Below are 9,015 nucleotides of genomic sequence, written 5' to 3'. Positions count from 1 at the left end.
ATACTTCCTTCATCAATAAGTATAATTGATTTTGATTGACAAGTTGTTCACCAAAAGTAACGTCTATTAATTAACCATATGATGTTTTAAGTGATGGTTTACAAATAGACTCTTGATAGGATAAAATAAATCTTTTTTTTTTTTATAGAAATAGTTTCAATTCATGGCATCTGCTCTTGATGATCTCTTTTTTAATCACAAGATACTTTACCAGTTGAGCTAACTGAAATCCACTAAAACTAAATATATAATAATTAATGGCCTGTTTGTTACTATTTATAAGTCCTATTGCATTTTTTGGTACTGTTCATGGGTCCTACTGTACTATTTCAGCTAACTTTTACATTTATCTACAGTACTTTTAGCAAAAAGTTTTCAGTTTTAGCAAAATAAGCGGATCCCAAACAGACCCTAAAAGTTAAAAATTGTGATCATCCCTAACTCTGATTCTTTGATGGTAGTGGACCTTGTTTGTGGAGTTGTGGTTATAATAGAGAAAGAAAGAGAAAGCAGAGTGGAATGGGTCCAAGGAGCCTTTCATTTTTGGTAATATCATTGTTATTGCTTTTATATCGATCACAAGAGCTGAATTTGTTTCGATGCCAAACCTGGTCACTAGAGTAAAGTTGTGATTTACAACTATGTTTTATGTTGGCTTTATTCCATGACAAAAAGTGTTGTAATTGCTTTAATTTTGTTCCTTGTATTTTGTGTGATTTTATTGTATTGGGTTTAGTATTAAGTTGGTGAAGAATCAAGCGTAAAATGAAGAATCAGTGGATTTCGCGAGTGTCTTGCTAGAAGCTAACCCACGAAATTTAAAGAGCCACATGAAAAGCATATGTCGGAAGCTGAAGAGTTATGCTAGCCTGGAGAATTTCGCGAGTTTCTCGCGGGTAGGCCTTCTCGTGAGATACCCACGAAACATTCTGCATGGAGGATTTTTAAGTGTGACTTTCTTACCTTTCACCCATAATATATATACCCTTATTACCCACAGAAATTGTAAGGAAGCAATTCAGAGAGAAAACCCTAGATAGGTTTTCTACAACACACACACCCATCTTTTAGAGAGAGAACTACTCATCCTTAGTGAGAAATCATTCTAGTCTCTTCTCATTCCCTCTCCCATTATCATACTTTAAGAGGAAATTTATACCCAAACACAACCCACACATTTTCAGAGTGTAGAGAGTGTTTTGGAGTTTGGGAAGTTTTGAGGATTTGCCAAAAGAAGCCGGTGAGGCTTAGCGGATGTAATTGGGCGTATTGTGGGATCCGGAGAGCTATAGAAGATAAGGTTTCGTTAAGTCAGTTGGTAGCAGGAACTTGGAGAGCTCAAGTACATTGGGTAGACTAGGCTTGGAGGGTCTTTTGTTATTCGTGTACTCCAACTTTATTCTCTAGTGGATTGATTACTGCTTGGAGGGAGGCGGAGAGGTTTTTCGCCCAGTTCTTCGGTTTCCTCTTCGATAACACGTCTCAGTGTTATCTTGTAATTGCATCTCTCTTCCCTTACTCTTGTGTTTTACTTTTATTGTTAGTTGTTCATGTTTATGTTCTAGAGTAGTTATCGGTTTATTGCGCTTCATTTACTCTTGTTCCGCACTTAGTTTAAGTTAGAATAAAAGCAATCTAGCCGAAGTTTTTAATTAGGGGTCTAAACAAGCTCTTGTGTTTCACACAAATTTGAGCTTTCAACTAGACATCATCAGATTTGGAACTGCACTTTTGAGGACCTTTAATTCTTTTGGGGAAGAACACACTCATATTGTTCTTCCAAAATTTTAGTTAAAAGAAAAAAAATTTTAATTTTAATTTAATTGCTTTCTTTAATTAGATTTTAGGATTTATTTTAAGTATTTTAAAGATTTTTAAAATTTATTTTATTACATATAATAAATAATCCACATGTCACAATTTGATTGAACCCATTGATGCATGTTATAAGCTGATGTGGCACTTAACTAACACATCAGAAGAATAAAAATAAAAATAAACTAACAGAGGCTAAAAACCTAAACAACATATAATGTTAAGGTCCAAAATCAAATTCTAAAATTTTCGAATGTAGAATTTAAACACCCTCAAATTTCAGAAGTGTATTTTGCAATTTATCTTAAAAAATAAATAAATAAAAAATGATAGCTCCCCCTACCGTTAACATCCAATATAGGTACAAAGACTCGACAAGGTAAGGTTTGGTCCCTCGTTAATAATTGAGAAAGAAAAAAAAAAAAAAAAAAGAAGGAAAGAAATGTTAGAGCAGTGTCTTTTACCCAAAAAGAAAAAGAAAAAAAAAGATAGAGCAGTGTTACAAATTATGAAAACTAAAGTCGGAGCAACTCGAGGAGACTGGAACTTTCGCCTCACCCTGTCGTTGACATCGTCGACCTCGAATAAGGATAAAGAGTAAAAGACTAGACGATGTATAAAGTTTTGGTCCCACGTTAATCATAATTGAGCACTCTTTTCTTAAAAAAAGAAAAAGAAAAAGAAAAAGTAATAATAGAGCAATGTTACAAATTATGAAAACTAACTTTAGCTCAACTCAAGAAAGTTACCGAGAAGGAGACTAAAAGCTAGGTCTGTAAATAAATCAAACTATGCTGGAGTTCAGTTTGGAAAAAGATTTGTTATTAAACAAGCTAAGTTTAAGCCTACATTTAGACTTAACTATTAAACGAGAGGAGACAAATATAATAATGTATTCATGAACAAGCTTATAAATACAAGTCTCGATTTAATTATATATAGCACTCTTTTCTCCAAAAAATTCATTTTATTGAACTAGATTTTTATGTGATTCAGAATATACCCTTATTAATAAATAGTAACTTCTGTTAGAATTAGGAGCAATAATTTCAAATAAAAAATTTAAAACACACATTTTCTACAAAACCTACAGCTACTATTGTTTTGATAAATTGCAAAATAACATGTTTTGATAAAAAATTTAAAACACACGTTTTCTTACCCTTCACCTATAATATATATACTCTAAAAAACAGAACTCCTAAAATTTAGATTTTTTTTTCTTTACATTCATCTATTTTTTTCCCCTAAAATTTAGCTATTTTTTATTCCTAATAAAATATCTCCAGTTAAAATATTTAATAATATAAAAAAAAAAATTAAAGAACTCCTAAAATTCAGGCTTCTTTCCCCTCACATTCATCTTATTTTTCCTAAAATTTAGCCCTTTTTTTATTCCTTTTTTATCCAAATAAAACACCTCAAGTTAAAAAAAAAAATACTACTCGATCATTTAAAAAATAATTACTTATCCTTATCCCAATTTTTTCTCTATATCACTTTTATTATTATTGCAGAGGCCCCACTACACTTCCAAATATACATTCAAAAAAGAAATTATAGTTACAACTTATCTCTAAAGTTTATCACGTTTATCTTTAAAAAAAAAATCTCACGTCATAGGTAGTTCGAATTAATATAAAGTTACCTTTCTTGGATTGGACTTTTTTGTGGTTCCAAAACACCCTCATCAATAAATGATAATTTCTCTTAAAAATAAGGTAAAAAATGTCAAATACCACTCAACCTCCCCCTAAAAACATGAACTCATTCAATACACAATCATTCACCTTAAGTCTCCTTATCTATTTAATTTTTAGTATAGGTCTATCAATTGAATATAACTTTATAGTATATTTAGAGGTATTTTTAATCAGTTTAGGAATTTTCTATGCAATCGATTTGATTTCTCTTTTGAGGTATGTGATTTTGGCTTATATGAGTATTAATTGTATTTGTGTAATTTAACAATATATTTCCACCATATTATTTTTATCTAGAGTAGCACAATTTTGTTGGTATTGTTTTGTTCATAATTTCTTGATCTTATTCCTTCTCAAAACAAAAATTTCTCGATCTTATAAACATTTTTTTGCATTCCAAATATAAATGAATGACAATGAACATTGAAAGAATTCATCTTTTAATTTTTAATGAATTCGCCCCATTAATTGATGCCATATGATACTAACTGATATTCATATGAATCTATTCCTTGCATTCTCCCCATAAACATTTTTGGTAGCATTTCTCTTTTCGGTAGTTCAATAAAAAAAAAAAAAATCTAATTATTGATCCAATGACGAAGACAGTTAATGCTCATATCAAAATTTTCATAAACATTTTTTGTAGTCCCAATAGAAAAATATGAATATGAAAATATATACTAATATAAAATAAAATATGGTCCCATATCAAATTTTTCATTCACGTATTTGGCAATCAAAGTTTTTGTTTTTGTTTTTTTTAATTTTTTAAATTGACAATGAAAATGGAAACCCTCATAAAATTTTTGGTAATCCCAAGAAAAAAAAAAAAACTTACCATGAACAAGGATATATGTTTATTACATTATAAACTTGGTATTATTCCTACTACTTCTTTAAAATGTCTTTGTTGACAAATATTTATAAGCTTATAAATATGTAAGACTCATGCAAAGCAATGAAAATGAACATAGAAATATGTATTGATTATATATACCAAAAAAAATGTATTGATTATAATTTAATTATAAATTTAATAATGAAGAAGAAAAATTTCTCACATAAACATTTTAGGTAGTCCAAGTAAAATAGAATTTCAGTATTACTCTTCCGTACTTCTTAAAACTATATATCTCTGTAAATAAAGTTAAAAAATAGCTGAAATAGTATAGTAAGACTCATAAATAGTACCAAAAAGTAAAAAAAGTATATTGAAACTCATGAATAGTAGCAAAAATAAATTGAATAGTAAAAAAAAACTAATTCTTTAAACTAATTAATGCCAAACTCACGCTAAAACTAGTAAAAACTGAAAAAGTAAAGACTACCCTCTTTTCTTTTTCTTTTTCTTTTTTTTTTTTCGGAAACTGAATAGTATAAAGACTGGACAACTAAAGTCTCGGTCCCACATATATAATTGAGCATTCCTTTAAAAAAAATAAAATACAAAAACCAAAGCAAAGAGGAAAGTAATAATACAGTAATAAAGTCTACAAATTATGAAAACTAAAGGAGATCTGGAAATCCCGGCTCCGCCCCACGTTTTTCACTTTTTCTCAACAAAGAAAAAAAAAAAGTTTCCACCCCATGTGATGTCAGAAATAATTGGAGATATTTGGTGCTTTTGTCTAATCCACCGAAAGTAGTCGAAATCAGACTTATTGTTAATAAATTATTTTAGAAAAATTTTGATATCATTTCTATAAAAAAAAAATTAGTATAAAAAAATGACAAAATTTGATTACAAACTTAATTATAGTTTAAGTATATTACTTTATTTGAAAATTTTAATATGACTACATATTTTGAAAATTTAACTAGTGAAGTGCATATTTTGTATACTTATAACATACATGTCAAATTTTGTGTCAATAGGATGTTATTTATGATCCATTAATTTATTTTTTAGGTATAATTTTAGATTACAAAACCTTGCACTTTATATAATTAATTGATAACATAACTATTATTTTTTTATTTTCTTGAAATTTTGCAAATATGAAGAATATAAGAAGAAATGTAATCTAATGGTGAAATTATCAAAATTCATATCTAATAAAAAGATATTGAGTAATGTTGTAATCTTAGGCTACAACCAAGTTTGTAATCAAATTTTGTCAAGAAGGGGCTATCCCAGCGCTTTCAAAATCGCTGGGATAGCCTCAGAAAGAGTATAATTCATTAATTCTCATATGGATCCCGAAAATCTTCCTAATAATTTGGGAGATATCTTCTTGATCTTCATCTTCATTTGATTTTTGGGCTAATGCTTTTAATAATTGCTTTCTTATATTCTTTCTTTGATTGAGCAATTAAAGGAAATGAATAGAATAGGAGAACTTAACTCAAGATTCAAGGAGAGAAATGAAAAAAAAAATGGAAAATAAATATTCATTCCAGCATTCCACACTAATGGCTTAAGCCTGTACAAAATTATATAGGGTTGTAAATAAAATAAGTTGTTCATAAACAACTCAAGTTTGGTTCAATAAAAAGTTCGTTCATATATATATATATATATTGAGAATCAAACACACACACACATAAGGGGGAGAGAAAGAGATTCTAATACAAAGACACATCATAAACTCCACTGAAAAGTTATGGTAAGTTAATTCATATTTGTTTGTTTATTAAACAAGTCAAGAATAAACCTTAGTTTTAGGTTTTTTTAATAAACGAGTTGAGTGTAAGAAAAAAAATAAAAATAAAAATGTTGATGAACAAGCTCGTGAACATTAGGGTTCAATACAAAAAAAGAAAAAAAAAAAAGCCAAGTCTTTGCTCATTTATGAGTTTGGTAAAATAAGTTTGACATGAGTTTGACAAAAAAAAAAAAAACACATATTAACTAAGACTTTAATTAATTGGGAGTTGAGACCAATTGTCTAAAACAAATGAGCTTGATATGAGTTTGATGATGTACATTTGTTGGATCTCAAGCACAAAAGTTTATTATATTGCTCAAGCTAAGCTTGACTAATGAATCAAGTCAAGCTGAGTCAAACTCAAAATTTTATACTGTAAAGTTGTGATTTACAACTATGTTTTTATGTTGGCTTTTATTCCGTATCAAATTTGATTGTATTTTTATTCAATTATTTTCATGTATTTTTTGTGGGATTTAGTGTAAGGGTTGAGTGTGAGAGTTTGGTGAAGATCTGTTGAGAAAGTGATTTCATGACTGGCTCGTGACTAGCTCGTGGGTGGACAACTTGCGAAAGGCCACATGATAAGCACATGCTGGAATTTGAATAATCTCATGCTAGGCTGGATTTTGCGAGTCACTTCGCAACTCAGGTCAAGTCGCGAGTAACCTGCGAAACCCTCTGCTTGGAGCTTTTTTAAATGGTGTTTTCCTCATTTATTTACCTACACTATTTAAGCCCAAACCCATGAAATTGTGAGGAGTTTTTCTAAAGAAATTTTGAAAGAGAAAACCCTAGCTATACACTTGAGAGTTAGAGATTGTAAACCTACAATCATCTACACAATTTCTCATAATTTTCCTTTACTCCTACCTCTCCATTTACACATCCTTGAGAGATTCTTAGTTCAAACACTTACTTCACTCATTCTAAGTATTGAGAGAAGTTTTGGTGTCTATGAGAAGCATTGGAAGAAGCCATTGATTGGTGGATGCAATTTGAAGCTAATTATGGGATCCGGATAACTAGTGAAGACAAGGCTCCATGTAACCCATTGGTAGCTGGAATTTGGAGGGTTCAAGTACATTGGGTAAATTAAACTTTGAGGGTCTTTTTGATATTCTTGTACTCCAACTTTATTCACTAGTGGATCAATTTTGGCTTGGAGGGCCACGGAGAGGATTTTCGCCGAGTACTTCGATTTCCTATTCAATAACACTTCTCGATATTATTTTGTGTTTGCATCTCTATTTCTGTACTCTTTAAGCTTTATATTTATTATTGCTTGCTTGTGGTTATGGCTTAGAGAGTAGTTCCGGTTATTATGTATCATTTACTCTTGTACCGCACTTAAATAAGTTAGAGTAAAAGCAATTTAGCCGTAAATTTAAAATTGGGAATTTAAACAAGCTATAATGTTTTACACTATTTGAGCTTTCATATACTTTTTGACAAGGTCAAGCTCTACATTATTTGTAGGCTTGATTCAAGCTTGAGCCGAGTTTGAACATTTTACTGTTGTCAAGCCGAACACGAACATTCATTATTCAACAAAACTTGGCTTGTTTACAGAAAGTTAATGCACTCTATTACATTGACCTAAGGAATGCTTTGTTCTAACAAACTCAAAACAAAGCATTTTTTTATAATGATTTTTAACTACAATACGAGTCAATTCCTCCCCCCCCCCCCCAAATACTCATTTTGGCATGAGAAATATTCATCTTTTCTCATTCCCATCGTTCACATTAATTCTTTATAAATGAAATCCTATTGTATTTGACTAAAAGAAATGGCCAAAACATGGATTTTCATATCCACATGTGAATGCTATCGAGACTTTAGAGGGACAATATAGACAAAGGCATAAAAGTACAGTTTTTTGTTGTTAAAAGCATTTGTGATTCCATTGATACTTTATGGTATTTTTCAAGGAAGACATTGTTCAAATCTCTTATCCCTTGTGAGAAAATGATTTTTTAAAAACATAATTTCTACATGTAATAATGATGGGAAATTCCACTCGAATTTGGCTTGGGTGGACCTGACACCTGCAAGTAGGTATTAAAAAATTGTCACATGCCTGCATCGTAATCAAAAGAAGTTATGAATCCGCATCGAATCCAGCATACTAATTCCGTGTACAAAATTAATAATTCTAGGGACATATTCTTTCTTTCATATTCACACCACCTGCTTAAGTGTTAACTCGTAATTGGTGGCATAAGTTGACAAACATGCTTAATGGTGGGTTTATGCGAAAATATTGAAATCCAATCTTGAGTTGATATCTAAACAAGATGTGAATTTAGGTTTGGGAAGGGATGTGCCCGTAGGCTAGAAGAAACACCAAAAGCACACTCACATCCGACCATCCATCGTTGTTCAAATTTTTCATTGTTGATATAGTAATATATATTTTTGCATCACCATCCCAACTTATGCATATCAATCTTTTCTATTATTTTATGTCTTTCCAACCGTTCCCTGCTTCTCTCTCTCTCTCTCCCCTCTTTGAAAGCTCTCTCTTGTTGAGCTTGGGCATCTGAAGAAGCGGATCAATGCCTTTGCGGTGGTGGCAAGATTGGAAAGTGACTTAAAGGTGGGTCTCTCTCTCACTGTCTCACAGCGACTTGAGGGTACCTCTCTCTAATCAGCGTAGGCATGGCTTTGTCATGAATCTTGTCGATTTGAGGTTGGGTTTCAATGATTTTAGGGTTGGCTTGTGATGTTGTTGGGTTTTTTTATTGAGTTCAGACTATAGTTGATTTGAGTTGTGTTTAGGTTGCGGTGGTGCTGGGTTTTTCATCGAGTTCAGATTTTAGATTTGAGGTGGAAGTGGTTCT

This window comes from Castanea sativa, chromosome 1, assembly GCF_040712315.1.
Source record: "Castanea sativa cultivar Marrone di Chiusa Pesio chromosome 1, ASM4071231v1".
In the NCBI taxonomy this organism is placed as follows: Eukaryota; Viridiplantae; Streptophyta; class Magnoliopsida; order Fagales; family Fagaceae; genus Castanea; species Castanea sativa.
The sequence above is the reverse complement of the archived record's forward strand: the minus strand, read 5'-3'. Positions refer to the sequence as shown.